General features: G+C 37.5%; 1 protein-coding gene across 1 annotated transcript in view; it reads left to right on the top strand.

The window, feature by feature from the left end:
- LOC141498797 (uncharacterized) overlaps positions 1-2,533 on the top strand; it is a 50,201-nt gene extending 47,668 nt beyond the window's left edge. Inside the window, exon 7 of the mRNA XM_074201900.1 lies at positions 92-2,533. The gene's annotated coding sequence lies outside the window, so the exon portion shown is untranslated. The remainder of the gene's footprint in view (positions 1-91) is intronic.
- The last annotated feature ends 11,209 nt before the right edge of the window (positions 2,534-13,742 follow it).

Genomic DNA, 13,742 nt, shown 5'->3' with positions numbered 1-13,742 from the left:
GTAAAATGTAAAAGGATGGCAGGCAGCCTTAACTGGGCACTCGTTAATCCCTGAAGTCCAATTCCAGCCTTTGTACCAATTTTCTTTGCAGGTATAGGAGGTTCGGGATGGAAATTTAGAGAAGCCTGGAAGAATTTGCATGAACTGATGCTGAGAGAGATGAGCAGAAACCAGAAGAACACTGTACACCCTAAAAGCAACATGGGGATGATGATCAATCTTAATGGACTTGACCATTCCATCAGTGCAACAATCAGGGACAATTTTGGGGTATCTATGTTGGAGAATACCATCTGTATCCAGAGAAAAAATTGTGGAGTTTGAAGACTAAAGACAATTACCTTTAATTTGAAAAAGAATTATCACTTCTGCCCAAGATGGTGTTAAAGTCTCCCTCATAAATAATAAGCAAACACATAAACAAACCTCTTAAGAGAAATCCGATCGATAAAACACAGAAAGAGAAGCTAGGAGAGCATCTACCTTAAGGTTTGTCTTCTGGGATTGTGGGTGAACCCAGGTGCAGAGGGCAGACTCTGCCAGGAGCACAGGACAGGGTGAGGGCCTGGGAGCAGAATTTGCCTGATCTGCCTTAGGGGCATAGGCCAACTGGGGAGCAGAGGCATTGGTGGTGGCGCTGATAATCTGGAGCTTGCCAGCAGGGCTAGAGGGTGAGTTCCAGGGTGAGAGAATTGCAGACATCAATCCCTGGAGGAACTCAAGAGTCCATACCTTCATTTCAGCTGAAGCCTCTCCCCAGTACAAACACAATTACAGCCCACCTCTCCCCCAGGTTCAGGTGTAAGCAATAGGGTTCCCTCAGCTGTGAATAGGGAGGCAATCACCTTGCCCTAGGGCAAAGCCTACCAATGTTCAAAGATAAAAGAATTCAGCACCTTTACCCCCCTCCAGGCCAAGGACCTCAAATCAAGGTCACAGACATTCCAGAAAATGTAACCAGTGACCCCTACTGGCTGGCCCATGTGGAGTTACTAAACCCAGTGAGTAAAGCCTCTAGGAATCCCAACACCAAACCTCTGTGAACCAGCCCCTCCCCAAGACAAGGTCTTAGGAAAATGAAGAAAGGCCGATGGAAAGAAGAGTACGTAGAAAAATTCCTAGAAAGAAAAGACCCTAACTCAGAGAGAACTAGAACCTCTGAGGAGAATATGATCTGGTCTCCAGAAAGATTTCCTTGATGAAATCAGGAAAGTTTAAAAATCAATTGGAAAATTAATACCTTGCAGCAAGACAACAAATCCTTGGAAAATACAATTGGACAAATACAAAATGAGAACAATTCTCTCAAATCCTCAACTGGGCAAATGCAAAAAGAAAATAATTCTCTCAAAACCTCAATTGGTCAAATGGAAAACTTATGAAAATAGAATTAGCCAATTGGAAAAGGAGTTGCAAAAGATAAATGAATAAAATTCTTCTCTAAAAAGAAGAATGGAGTCTGTGGAAACTAATGACTTCATGAGACAGAAAGAGCCTGTTAAAGCCTAAAAAATGGAAAAGAATAAAGGAAAATGTCAAATAATTCATCAGCAAAACCCCTGACCTTGAGACTATATTGAGAAGGGACAACCTGAGAATTATTGGTCTTCCTGAAAACATGGAAGAGAAAAAAAGCCTGGACTTAATATTACAGGATCTAGTGATGGAAAACTAACTGCCATGATATCATGGAACCAGAGGGCAAAATAGTTATTGAAAGAATACATCGATCCCCTCTGGAAAGAGATCCTAAAATGAAAAACACCAAGGAATGATATAGCCAAATTCCAGAACTATCAGATAAAAGAGAAAATCCTGCAAGCAGCCAGAAAGAAACAATTTAGATATCAAGGAGCCAGAGTAAGGATTACACAGGACCTGACTGCATCAACATTAAGGGATCGAAGGACCTGGAACGAGATATTCTGAAGAGCAAGGGAGCTTGGAATGCAGCCAAGAGTCCACTACCCAGGAAAGTTGAGCCTTCTCTTCCAGGGCAAAGATGGACATTTAATGAAATGGAAGACTTCCAACATTTCCTGATGAAAAAACCAGAGCTAAATAGAAAATTTGGATATCAAATAGGAGGCTCAAGAGACACATGAAAATTTTTTTTAAAAAGCTGCTATCTATTCAATAAGATGAAACTGGCTATATCCCTACCTGGGAGAAAGACTTTACTAACTCTCGAGAATTGTAACTATTAGAGAGATTATACTTAGCCACAAGTGATGAATACTTAGACTTTTCTGTGACTCAAATAGGTTGTAGCAAGGAGATGGGAGGATGGAGGGGTTTGAATGAGGGAAATCTCATTACGTTAAGAGGTACAAAAGACCCATTGAAATAGAGGAGAAGAAGGGAGGAGATGAGAACCACCCGAATATTTCTCTCATCAGACTTGACTTGAAGCTAACTTACATGCTCAATTAAGTTAAGAAACTTATCTTACCTTTCAAATAAGGGATGGGGAAGGGGAGAAAAAGGGAAACTAAAAGAAGGAGGGGAAAGAAGAAGGAGAAAAGGGAAAGGAGAAAGGAAGGGGAGGGGGGTTGATATAAGAGGGCAAACACACTGAAGGGGGTGATATTCAGAAACAATACTGGGGAATATGGATAAAGGGGGAAAAGGGGGGAAAATACAAACAGGGAAGATATGGAGGGCAATAAAGAGTAATTATAACTTTGAAGGCAAATGGGAAGAACTCTCCCTTAAAATGTAAGCAAATAGCAGAATGGATTAAAAACCAGAATGCTATAATATGTTGCTTACAAGAAACTCATTTGAAGCAGAGAGATACATATAGAGTAAAGGTAAAGGTTGGAGCAAAATATATTTTGCTTCAGCTTAAGTGAAAAAAAGCAGGGGTAGCAATCCTTATCTCAGACAAATCAGTTGCAAAAATAGATGGTGTTAAAAGAGATAAGGGAGTCAAAGAATGGCAGATCAGTATTACATATGCTAATGACCAATCAATTTCTTTTTGTGGATGAGGATATTGAAGCTCAGAAGAAAATAACTAACTTAAAATCATACAGATGCAATATATGTCAGATTCCAGGTCTCTAAGAATAAGAAATTTGAAACAATTGGCTTGGCTGACCTATAAATTTCTTGGTTCCCTCCACAATCCCTAGAAGGGGTAGAGAATGGGTAAGCAAATAGAGAAAAAAAAATGTTAAAGGTAGAAATTGTGGGATACCTCCTTCAAAAATACTACAAGAGCCAGTTCTTCATCCTGTCACATCACTATGTTAAATGTTGTTCAGTTGTTCAGTTATGTCCTACTCTTTGTGACTCCACTTTATGATTTCCTTGGCAAAGATACTGGAGCGGTTTGCCATTCTCTTTTCCAGCTCATTTTATGGATGAGGAACTGAGGTAAACAGAGTCAGGTGACTTTTCTAGGGTCACACAGCTAATAAATGTCTGAGGTCAGATTTGAACTCATAAAGATGGGTCTTTCTGGTTACAAGTCCAGCACTTGTGCTAAGAAGGTCAAGGAGTGGTATTCCTGAAATTCTTACAGGGGACCCCATTTTCAAATTCATTCATGGAAACCACATTAATTTATTTGGAAAATATGTGAAGTTCTTCAAAGATTGTTTTCTGCATAGATTCATGCAAGGCATTGAATTAAAACCAATGGAATGCATTACCATATGTCATTCTAAATCAGGCAAATTGCATTAGACTGACACTTTTAAATTATTCAAGTTACTTAGTATTTATAATTGTCCCCAAAGAAATATTTCAAATGGCTACAATGAATTCTGGAAACATTGATGTCCCCCTTGTGAGAGTTATAAAAATCTCTAGTGGTATACATGATTATATACCACTGTCACCATAGTAAACAAAATTTACCAATAAAAACACTTGTCATTTCATAGAAAAATGTGCATGTCACATAATGCAAATATCATTCCCTTTTGAGAATAGAGGGAACATTGTCTTTCTCACTCTAGAGAAGAATATTTCTCTGTTTTATTGTTGGTATCAAACTCAAATAAAAATGAAGTCCACTAACCCATATGTAGGATCTCTCCTGATTGCATAGTGACTTAGTTTCAAAATATAATTATTTATTTTGATAAATATTTCCCAATTACAATTGAATATGGTTCAGCAGGCCTCCTTTTCTTTCAAAGATTTTTTTAAACCCAAGATTAACACTTCACATTTTCCCTATTTAATTTCATCTGATTTAATTCAGCCAAAAATTCTGGTCACTCAAGATCTCTTTGGATCCTGATTGTCATCCAGTGTTAGTCAAATGAATTAATGTATGTATGTATATACACACACACACACACACACATACATATACATATACATATGTATGTGTGTGTGTATGTGTGTATCACTTTGTAAGCCTTAACGTGCTATATAAATGTTAGCCACTATTATTTTATCATTATTCTTTTTAGTTTGACATCATCTGAAAATATAATAAACATACCTTCTGTGTCATCAAAATCATTAATAAAACTGTTATGTAACAGAAGATAAACACAGAATTCCTGTACACCTAATTATTGACTTCTGTAACTATTGATACACATTTGTCATCTTGTTAGTTCAGAGTAAAATATTTAGTCTTCAAAGAATATTTGATAAGAAAACATGTGGAGAGATCAGGAGGTACTCAGTAATGTTCCTATGGTGTCCTGGCCTTAGATCTCTCCTTGAGTGGTCATTGTGTGTAGGAAGGTACAATGATGTTGCTGTACTTTTGGGTTATGCCTTGTGCTTAAACAAAGCCCAATCATACATTGTGTATACCACTTAAAGAAGCAAATGATAATAAAGCTATAATATCAGTTACAATCCAGTACTGCTTCTCTGAATTCTATCTGCTGAATTTGTTCCCAGGTCCCATTCCAGAAAAAGGGTGTTGATGGCAGTAGTGACATTTAGCCATTTGATACTTGTCAGAACTCAGAAAATTTTTGTTAACTGGCAAGTCAATTTCATTTACTCTATAGGTTGATAGTAAGAAAAGGGAACAAAGTATTTACTGAATTATATTATGCAATATCATCTTTTCCTTTTGTCTCTTTTCCAAAGTTCTTATTTCTGAATACAATCCACTTATTCTCTTGCTTTTAGATGGACTTTTTTATTGTTATTGTACATGTAAAGCATTTTCTATTATTAAGCTTCAGTAATAGATTTCTAGAAGGTTCATTCCTCTGAAAAAGAAATCATCAGTGAGGCTGGGGAATTGGCTAAAAAATTGTAACTTGAGATTGTTCACTCACTGAGCTCAGGACCTGTCAATTACCTCTTGACTTCAAATGAGTCTTCCCAATGGGAAATACAAGAATTGAAATCAAAGAAAGAAAAGTCCGTTTGTTGTCTGTTGGAGTTAATATGAGGCAGACAGGCTCCAAGAATGACAGTTCCATCAGTTGGTCATTCAGTCAGATTTCAAGCAGTTCTTATGTGCCAGACACTGTTCTAAAAATTGGGGATACAAGGAAAGGTAAAAATAGAACCTGATCTCATGAAGTCACATTCAAATGGTGGGAAAACCAAGTATATACAAGACAACTGCAGGAAGGAGAAAGACTGTGAGCTTTAAATACCAAAGATAGGAGCTTGTATCTGATTTGAGAATAATGACAGCCACTGAAATTTGAGCAAAGATGATATGGCAACTCCTATGCTTTCAAAAAGTCATTTTATTGACTGAGTAGAGGATAAATTGGCTTAAGGAGAAATTTGAGACAAGATGGATAATTTTCAATAGTCCAAGTGAGAAATGTTGGCAGACTGAACTAGGTTGCTCACCATGTGGATTGAAATTCAAGAAGACATTGTAGATATACATACATCTGTTTTTTGGCAAGGCAATAAGGTTAAGTGATTTGCCCAGTCACACAGCTAAGTAAGTATTAAGTGTATGAGATAATATTTGAACTCAGATACTCCTAACCCCAGGACTGGTGCTGTATCCACTGTTCACCTAACTTCCCCATGTGGTCTTAAGGATAGAGAAGACATAGATATGGTTTTAGCGAATGAGGAAAGAGCCAATAGATTTAAGGGAGATTAAAGATGTCTGTAAGAGGAAGGGGGGAGGAGGAAGAGAAGGAGACAGAAAGAGGGAGTGGTGGGGGAGAGAGAGAGAGTTGAGAGGAGTTGGATCAAGGATGCATGTAAAGGGGTTAGTTTTGCCAGAGAGAAGGGCTGCCTTATTATCTGAGATGAATAAATGAGGGAATCAGGAAAACATCTGAATAAGGTGAGATAAGGAGGAGAGGGAGCTCTTGGCAAATAGTATCTTTTTTTTTTTCAATGAAGTACTAGGCAGGGTACTAAGTTAGCTAAGAAAGTGATGAGTGAGTACTATAGGAGGTCTGAGAAGAAATGAGATAGTTTGGAATAGTCACTTTGAATAGAGAGAAATAGAATGATTGACTTGCTACAGTGAGGACCCAGATGAGATGAGAGCACATAAATTTGCTGTGGAACCAATCAGCATTGTTTTGTGATTTCCTTCATTTCTGTTTAGCTGCAAATGAATAGTTATTTAGGAAGTGGATGTGGAAGAAATCCAAGATTGAAGTCTGGCAATATGACTATATATTACTAAATCTCAACTCTGGATTACTCACACCAAACACATGATATGTTTCTATTCATATGGTGCTGAACAGAGATGGAGGAAATTCTATTGTCTTATCAATCAAGAGGAACAAGAACTTCAAGTGTATAGAGAAGAGGATAAAGTTGAATTGATTCAGGGGTTGAAATAGGGAAGAGAGATTATCATCATTAGTGCAGAGGCTATGGTCTGGGAAAGAATCAAGGAATAGAAGACATGAAGGGTAGAATCTCTTTTGGAGGTAGAATGGAAAATCAGGTCTTAAGAACTGAGTAGTTCTAGGAATTGTTAGAGTAGTTGAGAAAGTATAAATATAAATATTGAAGTTGCCTAGAGTGAGAACAAGAGTTGGAGTGAAGAAAATGATTGTAAGTTAATGAGGAGGTTGATAGCTAATGACCACAAGGATACAGATTGGGTAATAAATTTGGATCATTACTTCAATGAAGAGAGGTTGATGAGTGATGGTTATAGAAAGGGTAGTAGAGTGCAAAGAGTATTTGATCTTACCCTCCTGAGACCAATGAGTTGAGGAATGTGAGAGAGAGCATGGTAGTACTGAAAATATTGTCAAAAGAAACTCATCAGAAGGAAGCCAGGCCTTGGTGAGTGACAAAAAGAGTGAAAAAGGAAGAATCTTTTAAATTTGAGGTGGAAGGGTCTTAGAGACGTTGAGTGGGATGGCAGGGAAGGAGGAAGCATAGTTTAATTGGATGGGAACAAAAGAGTAGGACATAGTTAGGAATGGATATGTACATGGGCAGCTTGGAGTTCAGAATCACTGGGATAAGGAGAATCTGAAACACTGAGGAATTTTCAAGCCTAGTTCTGAGTTTCCAGAAGCTTGCAGCCAAGTATAGATTTTAGTTTTGCCTGTAGACTCCTGACTATGACTGTATTCAAAAAATATTCCCTTTGGAAAAGTCTTTGGAGTTTCTGCGGCTTTTTGAAACATTTGTTTATTTTAATTCTCTGTAGAAAGCTTATTTATCTATGCATACTATTTAGATCACCCTCAATAGCTTAGGCTGGCCTTTTTACCAAAGCAGAACTTTGGTTTCTATAGGGATATATCACCACTTGATAGTAAATACAGTGCTCAGCTTTCATTGGGAGATCTGTGAGGATTATCTGGTAGAAGAATATAAAAATGTGCCTACAAATTAACAACATCTAGTCATTGTCTATTTTTCAAGGGAAAGTCTGCAATACATGCCTTATTCTTTGTCTCCTCCTTCACCATTTTTAAGCAACTTGAATCAGAGATGCTCTTAAAACTGTTGTTGAACTGTTGTTAGGAAGGAAAGGATAAGCTGGAATTGGTGCTATATACTGCTAAAGATGAAATTTACTAGAAATAAACACATACTCCTTTATTTAGGTTTCAAAAAAATGTGACAGATTCATTACTAATAAAACCCTTTGATGTTCTTTTGGCCTAAGACTATTTAGAGTCCAGCACAGTCATAGACTTTCTTTTTTTATTTTTTTTAATTTAAGGCAGTAGGGTTAAGTGACTTGCCCAAGGTCACACAGCTAGGCAATTATTAAGTGTCTGAAGTCAGATTTAAACTAAGGTTCTCCTGAGTCCAGGGCCATGCTCTATCCACTGCACCACCTAGATGCCCCACCCCACCCACCCCAGACTTTCCAAGGACCTACAACCTAAGAGAACACAAATACAAGCAAAAAAGAAAAGTCATCTAGAAATATTTTTTTAAGTTTCCAACAAGTTTCTTTTTTTCCCTTGAAAAAACAGCTGATTCTGAAACAATAGCATGATAATCTAGTCACAACACAGTAAAGAAATTCTACAACTTTTTTTTAAGCTGATGACATTAAGTTCCAAGACTATTGTTCCCCCCACATACACACACACACTCCTCACATGCATCAAAGGATCCATCACCTCACCTTCAGCATTTCTCCCTTCATTATTGAAGTAAAAAGTACAATGTTTTTGGATTTTGTAATGGATTTTCATATATTAGAAAGAACATTTCAAAAGACGACTGGGATACTAGATTATATTACATATGAATTCAGGTAGTTCATGACTTATGGTGATTTGACTTGGAAATTTCCATTTATGAGACTTAGTTAATATATCAATGTTACCAATTTTATATCCAATTCCTAATAGAGATAGGGATTGAGCCTAACCTGTAAGTTCATTGTTAAAAGGAATTCCCATGTGTGGGAACTACGCCCAAAGGGCAATAAAAATGAGCATACCCTTTGACCCAGCAATACCACTACTGGGTCTATACCCTGAAGAGAAGATGAAAAAGGGTAAAAACATCACTTGTACAAAAATATTCATAGCAGCCCTGTTTGTGGTGGCAAAGAATTGGAAATCCAGTAAATGTCCTTCAATTGGGGAATGGCTTAGCAAACTATGGTATATGGATGTCATGGAATAGTATTGTTCTATTAGAAACCAGGAGGGAGGGGATTTCAGGGAAGCCTGGAGGATTTGCATGAACTGATGCTGAGTGAGATGAGCAGAACCAGAAAAACACTGTATACCCTAACAGCAACATGGGAGTGATGATCAGTCTTGATGTACTTGCTCATTCCATCAGTGCAACAACCAGGGACAATTTTGGGCTGTCTGCACTGGAGAATACCAGATAAAGAGCCATGGAGTTTGAACAAATTTCAAGGACTATTCCCTTTAATTTAGAGGAAAAAAACAGATATCTTATTGTCTGATCTTGTTATCTCTTATACTTTTTATTTCTTCCTTAAGGATATGATTTCTCTCTCATCACATCAATTTGGATCAATGTACATCATGGAAATAAAATAAAGACTGATAGCCCGTTGGGGGTGGGGTGGGGAGGGAAGTAAGATTGCTAGAAAAATTGTAAAACTCAAAACTCAAATAAAAAAATTAAAAAAAGAGAATTGTCCTTTATCACTGAATTGCTAAGAGGAGATCATGGTTTATCATCATACAATGTTATTAATGTGTTATGCTCACTTTACTATGCATTAACTCATACAAGTTTTTCTAGGTTTTTCTGCAGTCTGGTTGCTAATGATTTTTTTTAATTTATTTTTTATTTAAGGCAGTGGGTTTATGTGACTTGCCCAAGGTCACACAGCTAGCTCTAAGGTCGAATTTGACCTCAGGTACTCCTGACTCCAAGCTGGTGCTCTAGCCACTGTTGAGTCCCACTTCTGGACTCCCCCAATCTTCCCCAGGTGAGCTTGAAAGGGTAGGAGACAAGGATGACAAAAGAGGCAAGTATTCCATCAAGATCTCCAAGTGCTCAGTTTATTTACCAAAACACCAGTGCTTAAATATCCTTCCTAGATCCTAATCCACTCCTACTCCCATGGCACTTAGTAAAGTAAGGTTCTGATGCTCAAAGGCACCAGGTAATGATAATTTACAGTATTCCCATGTACAACAGTCCCTAACAATCCTAGCTGCCCCGATTTCTTTTTTTAAATAAATTTATTCATTTATTTTTCCAACCACATGCAAAGATAGTTTTCAACAATCATTTTTGGCAAGGCTTTTGAGTTCTACATTTTTCTCTCTCCCTCACTTCCCTCCCCCCTCCCCTTGATAGTAGATATATCAAGATCTATATAATCTTATATAGGTTATATATAGATGATCTAATCACTTCACTCAGCTTTGGTTCATGCAAGACTTTCCAGGCTTTTCTGAAACTGGCTGCTCATGATTCCTTCATAGAACAATAGCATTCTATCAAATGAGAGAGAAGGGCCCTCAGGGTTCCTGACCAAAACACTTATTCTGAACCAATCAAGGCCCAAAACAATGAGCAAGTGGGCTTAGTAGTTCTTGAATGTTTGTGAACTAGGGACTCAGAATGGCAACATATAAGCTTCAAATAAAGTATTTTTTCTTTTCTCTTGGAGGAGAACGGGGGCAGTGGTGTTGTGACATATGCAATACATGCTTAAGCAACATGTGCAATGAGTCTTAAGCAAGCATGCAGTGCTGAAACAATTTTTCCTGTCAAAATACAACAAGTAATAGATTTGATGACTTAGGACTATATCCCCTGTGTCCTAAGAGCAGAGTTCAACTACCAATATGAGGGGAGGAAAGAAACCTCTAACTATAAAAAGCTACTATTCTGCTAGGGATGATAAAAATTTCATCTCAGAAGAGGAAAGCAGTGACAAAATGGCTTACATGTGAAACCTCAAAGAGGTTTTTAAATTGATCTCAAGTCCAAAAAAAACTTCTTAGAAGAGCTCAAGGATTTTTAAAACCAAAAAAAAAAAGAGGAAGAATGATCAACTTGAAAAAGAAAATGTCTCTTCAAAAAATAAAATTAATCAACTGGAAAAGGAAAATAACTCCTCTAAAAGTGAAATTAACCAACTGGAAAGGTAACACAAAAACTAACTGAAGAAAATAAAACCCTAAAAATTAGAATTTGACAAATGGAAACTAATGATTATATGAAGCACCAAGATTCCATCAAACAACCAAATGACAGAACTAAATGGAAGAAAATAGAAAATACCTCTTAGAAAAATGATGAACCTAGAAACAAATCTAAGAGAATTTGTAAATCTTTAGTCTCTAAAAAGCCACAAACAGAAATAAGTATGGACAATATCTTGCAGGAAATTATCATAGAAACCTGTCTTAATATCCTAGGACAAGAAAATAAGTCTTTTAAAGAATCTATCAATTACTCCCCCCCCAAAAAAAAAAGAAACCTCCAAAATAAAGAATGTTGTAGTCAAATTTCAGAATTCTCAGCTAAAGATGAAAATACTGCAGGCAGCCAAAAAAAGAAGCAAGGGAACCACAGTCAGAATTTGACAGGACTTAGATCAGTTTCAAAATTAAAGGATTAGAGAGCCTGGAATATGATATTCCTGAAGGCAAATGAGCTTGGATTAAATCTATGAATCAACTCCCTGAAAAATTCAGCATATTCTTTTTTTATTAAAGATTTTATTTGAGTTTTACAATTTTTTCCCCCAATCTAACTTCCCTCTCACCCACCCCCACAGAAAGCAATTTGTCGGTCTTTATATTGTTTCCATGTTGTATATTGATCCAAATTGAGTGTGATGAAAGAGAAATCATATCCTTAAGGATGAAACAAAAAGTATAAGAGATAACAAGATCAGACAATAAGATTTCTGGGATTTTTTTCCTAAATTAAAGGGAATAGACCTTGAACTGTGTTCAACTCCACAGCTCTTTCTCTAGATACAGATGGTATTCTCCATTGCAGACAGCCCAAAATTGTCCCTGATTGTTGCACTGATGGAATGAAGCAAGTCCATCAAGGTTGATCATCAGCCCCATGTTGCTGTTAGGGTGTACAATGTTTTTCTGGTTCTGCTCATCTCACTCAGCATCAGTTCATCAGCATATTCTTTTAAGGGAAAAGATGAATTTTCCGTGAAATACAGAACTTTCAAACTTACCTGATCAAAAGACTAGAACTGAACAGAAAATTTGTTCTTCAAATACAAGACTTGAGAAAGGCACAAAAAGGGAAACAGAAAGGGGGAATGATGGTAATTAAAAAATAAGACTAAATTTTCTACATCACTACTCAGGTAGACAATACTTTGTTACTCTTTTTTTTTGGTGCTTCAGTCTTTATTCCAACACCAACAACTCTGTCATGGGTGGATCTCATTCTTTATGATAAGTCCATCACAAAAGTTACTTCCATATTTTTCCACCGTGGCCATTGCTGATCACAACTCCCTCCTTTCGTATTTCTCTACTACCATGTACTATATTTTCTCTCTCCTTTCACTCTGACTCTGCTGTAGGGTAGCTGAATGGCACAGCAGACAGATCCCTGGGTCTGGGGCCAAGAGGGCCTGAGCCCCCATACTACCCCTTAGGCCCAGCATCCACCTGGCCCTATGGTCCAGAAAAGGCCATCCAATCCCAGCCCCTTGAAAGAAGTAAAAAAAGAAAATGTGTTAGATCTGACCACTCTCCCACCATGGTCCATCCTTTCCTCCATCACTTACATCCCCACTTTTCGCCCCGTCCCCCCCTCTCCTTCTTACTCCAGATGCCTATACCCCCTTGAGTATATATGCTGTTTCTTCTTCTAACCACCTCTGATGAGAGCGAAGATACCCTCATTCCCCCTTACCTCCCCCCCCCTTCCATATCATTGCAATAGATCATTGTAATAAAGAAAAATCTTATTATATGAAATATCTTGGCCTATTCCCCCTCTCCTTTTTCTTTCTCCCATTACATTTCCCTTTTTTCTATTGACTCCATTTTTATACCATATTTTATCTTCGAATTCAGCTTTCTCCTGTGCTTCAACTATAAAAGCTCCCTGCTCTATTAACTGAGAAGGTTCATATGAGTATTATCAGTGTCATTTTTCCTGTGCAGGAATACATGCAGTTCATCACCATTAAGTCCCTCATATTTTCCCCTTCTCCTCCAATCTCTTTGCTTCACCCGAGTCCTGTATCTGAAGGTCAAACCTTCTGTTCAGCTCTGACCATTCCAACAGGAACATTTGAAATTCCCCTGGTTCATTGAAAGTCCATCTTTTTCCCTGGAAGAGGACATTCAGCCTTGCTGGGTAGTTCATTCTTGGCTGCATTCTAAGCTCTTTTGCCTTCCGGTATATTATATTCCAAGCCCTACAAGCCTTTAATGTAGTTGCTGCTAAATCCCATGTGATCCTGACTGCAGCTCCAAGATATTTGAATTGTGTCCTTCTGGCTGCTTATAATATTTTCTCTTTGACTTGGGAGTTCTGGAACTTGGCTATAATATCCTTGGGGGTTGTTTTTTTTTTTTTTTTGATCTCTTTCCAAGGGAGATTGATGGATTCTCTCAATTTCTATTCTGCTTCTAGGATATCTGGGCACTTTTCCTGTAGGAATTCTTTAAAAATGAGGTCAAGGTTCTTTTCCTGATCATGACTGTCAGGTAGCCCAACAAATTTTAAATTATCTTTCCTGAATCTGTTTTCCAGATCAGTTGTTTTTCAATGAGATGTTTCACATTTTCTTCTAATTTTTTATTCTTTAGGTTTTGAAGTATTGTTTCCTAACTTCTCGTAAGTCAACGGCTTCCTTCAGCTCCATTCTAGATCTGAAGGATTTGTTTTCCTCAGAGAACTTT

Source organism: Macrotis lagotis, chromosome X (genome assembly GCF_037893015.1).
Source record: "Macrotis lagotis isolate mMagLag1 chromosome X, bilby.v1.9.chrom.fasta, whole genome shotgun sequence".
Classification (NCBI taxonomy): domain Eukaryota; kingdom Metazoa; phylum Chordata; class Mammalia; order Peramelemorphia; family Peramelidae; genus Macrotis; species Macrotis lagotis.
Note: the sequence above shows the minus strand (reverse complement) of the source record. Positions and strands in the feature narration are given on the sequence as shown.